This window comes from Nycticebus coucang, chromosome 5 (assembly GCF_027406575.1).
Source record: "Nycticebus coucang isolate mNycCou1 chromosome 5, mNycCou1.pri, whole genome shotgun sequence".
NCBI lineage: Eukaryota > Metazoa > Chordata > Mammalia > Primates > Lorisidae > Nycticebus > Nycticebus coucang.
The window spans coordinates 54,098,754-54,106,976 of record NC_069784.1 but is presented as its reverse complement, the minus strand read 5'-3'; the positions used below and the strand labels follow the sequence as shown (position 1 = coordinate 54,106,976).

The following is an 8,223-nucleotide window of genomic DNA, read 5'->3' as shown; positions in this document are numbered from 1 at the left end:
CTCTACCGAGGGCCATAAAGTGAGACTCTGTCTCTATAAAAAAAAAAAAAAAAAGAAACACAACAATGAAAAAAATAAGCAAATAAATAAATAAAAAATATTACATGAGGGCGGCGCCTGTGGCTCAACAGAGTAGGGCACCGGCCCCATATGCTGGAGGTGGTGGGTTCAAACCCAGCCCCGACCAAAAAACTGCAAAAAAAATATATATATCTATATTTCATGAGATGGGGGTCACAGTTTATTGGGGGCGGGAAACAAATATAAGAGGGACTTTATGTAACAAATGCAGTGTAGCCTAATTCTTTGTACCCTCAATGAATCCCAAACAATTAAAAAACATGTATAGATATATATTACATGAAGGTTATCATGTAACTTCTTTGCCTAAAAGTCGTCTTTTTAAAAGGTTCTCCCCATTTCAGAGTTAAAATCCAAGTTTTTTTTTTTGTTTTTTTTTTTTTGTAGAGACGGAGTCTCACTTTATGGCCCTCGGTAGAGTGCCGTGGCCTCACAGAGCTCACAGCAACCTCCAACTCCTGGGCTTAAGCGATTCTCTTGCCTCAGCCTCCCGAGTAGCTGGGACTACAGGCGCCCGCCACAACGCCCGGCTATTTTTTTTTTGGTTGCAGTTTGGCCGGGGCCGCGTTTGAACCCGCCACCCTCGGTATATGGGGCTGGCGCCCTATGGACTGAGCCACAGGCGCCTCCCATAATCCAAGTTTTTTTTTTTCTTGAGATAGAGCCGCACTTTGTTGTCTTCGGTAGAGTGCTGTTGTGGCTTGGCGTTGTAGCTCACAGCAACCTCCAACTCTTGGGCTCAGGCGATTCTCTTGCTTCAGCCTCCTGAGTAGGTAGGACTACGGGTGCCCACCACAATGCCTGGCTATTTTTAGAGACGAGGAATGCTCTTGCTCAGGCTGGTCTCCAAACTGTGAGCTCAGGCAATCCACCTACCTGGGCCTCCCAGAGTGCTAGGATTACAGGTGTGAGCCACTGCGCCTGGCCTTCTAAATTTCTTTTCTTTTTTTCTTTTCTGTTTTTTTTTGAGACAGAGTCTCAAGCTTTTGTCCTGGGTAGAGTTCTATGGCGTCACAGCTCACAGCAACCTCAAACTCTTGGGCTCAAGCGATTCTCTTGCCTCAGCTTCCCAAGTAGCTGGGACTACAGGTGTCCGCCATAATGCCCGGCTATATTTTGGTTACAGTTGTCATTGTTTAGCAGGCCTGGCTGGGCTGGAATCCACCAGCCTCGTGTATGTGGCCAGCACTCTATTCACTGAGCTACAAGCACAGAGCCTTTTTTGTTTTTTTTTTTTAAACTGGAGATAGAGTCTCACTTTGCCACCCTTGGAAGAGTGCTGTTGTCATAGATCATAGCAACCTCAAACTCTTGGGCTAAAGCGATTCTCCTGCCTCAGCCTCCCAAGTAGCGGGACTACAGGTGCCCACCACAATGCCTGGCTATTTTTAGAGATGGGGCCTTGCTCTTGCTCAGGCTGGTCTCAAACTCCTGAGCTCAAGCAATCTGTCCATCTTGGCCTCCCAAAGTGTTAGGATTATAGACCTGAGCCACCATGCCATCCTTTTACATGAAGCATATTTTTGATTCAATGGAGGTAAAAATAAGCAAAAAAAAAGTTTTTTCTTTTTTTATTGTTGAAGATCTATTGAGAGTGCAGAGAACCAGATTACAGTGATTGCATTTGTTAGGTAAAGTCCCTCTTATAATTGTGTCCTGCTTCCAAGATGTATGTTACACACCATTTCCCCCACCCCCCTTCCCTTTTCCCTCTCTCCACTCCCCCCATTCTCCACCCCCCACCATGCACTAGGTCATCAATTATCCTCACATCAGAATGAGTACATTGGATTCTTGCTTCTCCATTCTTGTGATGCTTTACTAAGAAGACTGTTTCAATTCCATCCAGGTTAATACAAAAGAGGTAAAGTCTCCATCTTGTATAGTGGCTGAAGAGTATTCCATGGTATACATATACCACAGCTTGTTAATCCATTCCTGGGTTGGTGGGCATTTAGGTTGTTTCCACAGTATGGTGATTATAAATTGATCTTCAATAAACAGTCTAGTGCAAATGTCCTTGTAAAAAAAATGTTCTTGTGGGTATATGCCAGTAATGGAATTACAGGATCAAATGGGAGGTCTAGTTTCAGTTCATTGAGGATTCTCCATACTTCCTTCCAAAAAGGTTGTATTAGTTTGCAATCCCACCAGCAGTGTAAAAGTGTTCCCTTCTTTCCACCCCAAGCATCTGCAGCTTTGAGATTTTGTGATGTGGGCCATTTTCAATGGGATTAGGTGATATCTGAGGGTGGTGCTGATTTGCATCTCTCTGATAATTAGGGATGATGACCATTTTTTCATATGTTAGCCATTCATCTTCTTTAGAGAAGGCTCTATTCATCTCTCTTGCCCATTGACATAAAGGATTGCTGGCTTTTTTTTATGTTGATAGCAAACATTTTAAGTTAAAAATTTAAAACAGGCTGGGCACCATGGCTAGGCCTGTAATCCTTGCACTCTGGGAGACTGAGGAGGGTGGATCACTTGAGCTCAGGAGTTTGAGACCAGCCTGAGCAAGACTGAGACCGCATCTCTACTAAAAATATAAAAACTAGCCTGGGCTTGGCACCTGTAGCTCCATGGCTAGGGTGCCAGCCACACACACCAGAGCTGGTGGGTTCAAATACAGCCCAGGCCTACCAAATAACAATGACAACTATAACCAAAAATTGCCAGGCTGCTTCAGAGGCTGAGGCAAGAGAATCACTTAAGTCCAAGAGGTTGCTATGAGCTGTGATGCCACAGCACTCTACCCAAGACTCTGTCTCAAAAAATAAATAAATAAAAATAAAAACTAGCCTGGTATAATGGATGGAGCTGGAACATATTCTTCTCAGTAAAGTATCTCAAGAATGGAAGAAAAAGTATCCAATGTACTCAGCCCTCCTATGAAACTAATGTATGGCTTTCATATGAAAGCTATAACCTAATGTACACAGCTATGATTTAACAATTAAAAAAAATACAAGCCAGGAGGGCTATGTCAACCAATGTGATGAAAATGTGTCAAATCGTCTATGAACCAAGTGTATGGTGCCCCATGATCATATTGATGTACACAGCTATGATTTAATAAAAAAAAAAAAGGAAAAAAAACAAAACAAATAAAAAAATACAAAAAGAAAAAAAAAAGAAAGCTATAACCCAGTTATAACCTAAGAATATGGGGAAGTGGGAGAGGGAGGAGAGGGAGGGGGGAGGATGGGCAGAGGGAGGGTGATTGGTGGGATTACACTTGCGGTGCATCTTACAAGGGTACATGTGAAACTTAATAAATGTAGAATATAAATGTCTTAATAACTAAGACAATGCCAGGAAGGCTATGTTAACCAGTGTGATGAAAATGTGTCAAACGGTCTATAAAACCAGTGTATGGTGCCCCATGATCGCATTAATGTACACAGCTATGATTTAATAAAAAAAAAAAAAAAACTAGCCTGATATAATGGCAGGCACCTGTAGTCCCAGCTACTTGGGAGTCTGAGGCAAGAGAATCGCTTAAGCCCAAGAGTTTGAGACAGCATTCTATTGAAGGCGACATAGTGAGACTCTGTCTCAAAAAAAAAAAAATCATCTTTCAGTACTATTATTTTTCAAAAAAGTGAAAAAATTGAAAAAAATTTTATACATATATATATATTCTTTTTTTGTGTGTGTGATTTTTTTTTTTGGCCGGGGCTGGGTTTGAACCCGCGACCTCCAGCATATGGGACCGGCGCCCTACTCCTTGAGCCACAGGTGCCACCCATATATATTCTTTTTTTTGTAGAGACAGAGTCTCACTTTGTCACCTTTGGTAGAGTGCCATGGTCTTACACTGCTCACAGCAACCTCCAACTCCTGGGCTTAAGCGATTCTCTTGCCTCAGCCTCCTGAGTAGCTGGGACTACAGGCGTCTGCCACAACACCCGGCTATTTTTTTGTTGCAATTTGGCCAGGGCTGGGTTTGAACCCGCCACCCTCAGAATATGGGGGTGCCGCCCCATATATATTTTTTTTATAGAGACAAAGTCTCACTTTATCGCCCTCAGTAGAGTGCTGTGGCATCACACAGCTCACAGCAACCTCCAACTCCTGGAGGCTCAGGCGATTCTCTTGCCTCAGCCTCCTGAGTAGCTGGGACTACAGGTGCCCACCACAATGCCTGGCTATTTTTTTTTGTTGAAGCTTGGCTGGGGTCAGGTTTGAACTCGCCACCCTTGGTATATGGGGCCAGTGCCTCACGGACTGAGCCACAGGCACCACCCATATGTATATATATATATTTTGAGACAAAGTCTCAAGCTGTCACCCTGGGTAGAGTGCAATGGCATCACAGCTCACAGCAACCTCAAACTCTTGGGCTTAAGCTATTCTCTTCTCAGCCTCCCAAGTAGCTGGGACTACAGATGCCTGCCACAATGTCCGGCTATTTTTTTGTTGCAGTTGTCATTTAGCTGGCCTGGGCCGGATTCGAACCCACCTCAGTGTATGTGGCTGGCACCCTAGCCCCTGAGCAACGGGCACCACCTGAAAAAAAATTATTTTCAAAACTTATTTATTATTTTATGAGACCCAGTCTCACTGTATCCACCCTGGGTAGACTACCGTGGTGTCTTCATAGCTCACAGGAACCTAAGTTCCTAGGTTCAAAGAATACTCTTGCCTCAGCCTTCCAAGTAGCCGGGACTAGAAGTACCCACCATAACATCCAGCTAGTTTTTTCTATTTTTAGTAGAGACCTTGACCTCAGTCTTGCTCAGGCTAGTTTCCAAATCCTGAGCTCAAACAATTCACTCCTCTTGGCCTCCCAGAGTGCTAGGATTATAGGAGTGAGCTACCATGCTGGGCCTACAATTAATTTTTTTAGAGATGAGCATCTTGCTATGTTGCCAGGCTAATCCCGAACTCCTGGGTTCTAAGGATCCTTCTGGCTAAGCCTGCCAAAAACAGGCACTAGGTATGTACATCTGAAGTTCATAGTTCATAGTTTATTTTTTTTTTTGAATATCACTTTATTCTAATTACTTCATAAGTAATATCACAACAGCTGGTTTAAGGAGGCTGCACCAGGGCGGCCCCTGCAGCTCAGTGAGTAGGGCGCCGGCCCTATATGCCGAGGGTGGTGGGTTCAAACCCAGCCCCGGCCAAACTGCAACAACAACAACAAAAAATAACCTGGCATTGTGGCGGGCGCCTGTAGTCCCAGCTGCTCGGGAGGCTGAGGCAAGAGAATCACATAAGCCCAAGAGTTGGAGGTTGCTGTGAGCCGTGTGACGCCACGGCACTCTACCGAGGGCAGTAAAGTGAGACTCTGTCTCTACAAAAAAAAAAAAAAAAAGGAGGCTGCACCAACATCTGCCCCCAATCCTTTACCATCTCAGTGAATTTCTTTTTTTTTTTTTTTTTTTTGTAGAGACAGAGTCTCACTTTATGGCCCTCAGTAGAGTGCCGTGGCCTCACACAGCTCACAGCAACCTCCAGCTCCTGGGCTTAAGCGATTCTCTTGCCTCAGCCTCCCGAGTAGCTGGGACTACAGGCGCCCGCCACAACGCCCGGCTTTTTTTTGGTTGCAATTTGGCTGGGGCCGGGTTTGAACCCGCCACCCTCGGTATATGGGGCCGGCGCCCTACCGACTGAGCCACAGGCGCCGCCCTCAGTGAATTTCTATACATTAAAGAACACCCTCTTCCACTACAATTCTGAAGAAAGGAAGCTATTAATACAGGAGAGGTTTTTTTGTTTTTTTTTTTGTAGAGACAAGAGTCTCACTTTATTGCCCTTGGTACAGTGCTGTGGCGTCACATAGCTCACAGCAACCTCCAGCTCCTGGGCTTAGGCAATTCTCTTGCCTCAGCCTCCCGAGTAGCTGTGACTACAGGCGCCCGCCACAATGCCCGGCTATTTTTTTTTGTTGTTGCACTTTGGCTGGGGTGGGGTTTGAACCCGCCACCCTCAGTACATGGGGCCGGCGCCCTACTTTACGGAGCCACAGGCACCGCCCAATACAGGAGAGGTTTAACTGATGGTTTTACCCTTTATACTTTCATTATCAATTACATTTTCATGCTAAATTAAGTTGGTCTTGAAAGGTGATTTTCCTTTTCTTCAATTTGTACTTCTTTTTTTTTTTTTTTTTGTTGGCAGTTTTTGGCTGGGGCCGGGTTTGAACCTGCCACCTCCAGTATATGGGGCTGACACCCTACTCCTTGAGCCACAGGCACCGCCCCAACTTGTACTTCTTGATTAGGATAATCCATTTACAAGTTGGCATTGTTTCAGCATCTCATTGAATCCCTCACAGAGCTTTATGTCAGTCTGGTTCTGGGCACATTTCAAAAATGGTTTTATCTCATAAGAAGCAAGGGCCAGGTGGCGCCTGTGGCTCAACAGAGTAGGGCGCCAGCCCCATATGCTGGAGGTGGCGGGTTCAAACCCAGCTCTGGCCAAAAAAAAAGAAGCAAGGGCCAACCTGCTGCTGCTGTGCCGGCTGGCTTCTGAGAGGCTCCTTGTAAGTGATGTCAGGGTTTGAGGGCTCAGCATTACGTCTTCCTCTGAAGCTCACAGTGATGGCATAACCCAGAGTGTGCCCAACCATAGAGCCACAGCCACACCAGCTGCAGTAGTTGCCATTTGGGCCATCAGACCAGGCTGCTAGGGTGCAGCAGCAGGTGAGCCAACTGCACACGATGGGGCTGCTGCTAGTGGCTGAGTTGCTGGCCTGGGTGCAGTTCTCATCTGAGGTGCCCGGCTGGCTGGAGGCGCCATGCAGGAGGTGTGGCTTCGGCTTCCACATGGTATTGCAAGTGTGCAGAGTGTTGGCGTCTAGAACTGAGAAAATCTGCAAACATCTTTATTTATTTTTTGTCATCCTGAGTGGAGAGCTATGGCATCATAGCTTACAGGAACCTCAAACTCTTGGGCTTGAGCAATCTTCTTGCCTCAGCCTCTTAAGAAGCTAAGACCATAGGTGCCACTATGCTCAGCTACGTTTTCTATTTTTTGTAGAGACAGGATCTTGCTCTTGCTCAGGATAGTCTTGAATTCCTCAGCCTCCCAGAGTACTAGGATTACAGCACAAGCTACCACACCCAGTGAAAATATTAGCTTTATTTTTGTTGTTGTTGTTTCCACTTTATTGCACAGGCACAGAACTTGACATGAGCCTATATCTTCAGCAACATGCAGAGAAGCTGAGTGGGGCTGGGGACACAACCCTGCTGAGAAGGGAAATGGATAGGAGAGGAAATACTGGAAGTGAGTAAATGGTGTGGTTACCATGTCACTAGAAGACACCATCAGCCATACCGTCTGGGGTGAGGACGGGTACAGAGAAAAGTAATGGGCATAGCAGTGGAAAACATCAACTTTAGAATTGTCAGTATATATTACATTAGAATCCCTTTAAAAAAAGGTTGGGTTCAGTGCCTCATTTCTATAATCCTACCACTGGCCTATAATCCCAGCATTTGGGTGACTGAGGCAGGGGCATTGCTTAAGCCCTGGAGTTCAAGGTTGCAGAGAACTATGATCACTATACTGCACTCCAGCCTGAGCTACAGAAGATTCTGTTTCCAAAAAGAAAAAGAATTGTTAGTATATGATGATCTTTATGATCTTTTTTTTTTTTTTGGTTTTTGGCTGGGGCTAGGTCTGAACCTGCCACCTCCAGCATATGGGACTGGCGCCCCACTCCTTGAGCCACAGGCACCACCCCGATCTTTATGATCTTTAGAGACATGAGATGGAAGAGGTCACCTAGGAAGTGAGTACAGATAGGAAAGTGGTCCAAGTATAGACAGGGGGAAATACTGTTACAAAGAAAAGGAAAATATTGGTACAGGATACAGATGAGATAATTAATGGATTGATTACCTGGAGTAGGTCAAGAGAATAGGATCAAGTGATAAGTGATGGGCCTATGGACAGTTTCTTTCTTTTATTTTTTTCTTTTGCAGTTTTTGGCTGGGGATGGGTTTGAACCTGCCACCTCTGGCATATGGGGGGTGGGTTTGAACTCGCCACCTCTGGCCCCTTTGAGCCACAGGCGCTGCCCTGGACAGTTCCTTTCTTGTTATTATTATTATTTTTTGAAACAGCCTCAAGCTGTCACCCTGGGTAGAGTGCTGTGGCATCACAGCTCACAGCAACCTCCAACTC

The 8,223-nt window shown here is 45.3% G+C and overlaps 1 pseudogene; it reads right to left on the bottom strand.

The window, feature by feature from the left end:
- Window positions 1–5,974: 5,974 nt before the first annotated feature.
- LOC128585480 (coiled-coil-helix-coiled-coil-helix domain-containing protein 2-like) lies at window positions 5,975–7,362 on the bottom strand (annotated as a pseudogene).
- Between the last annotated feature and the right edge of the window lie 861 nt (window positions 7,363–8,223).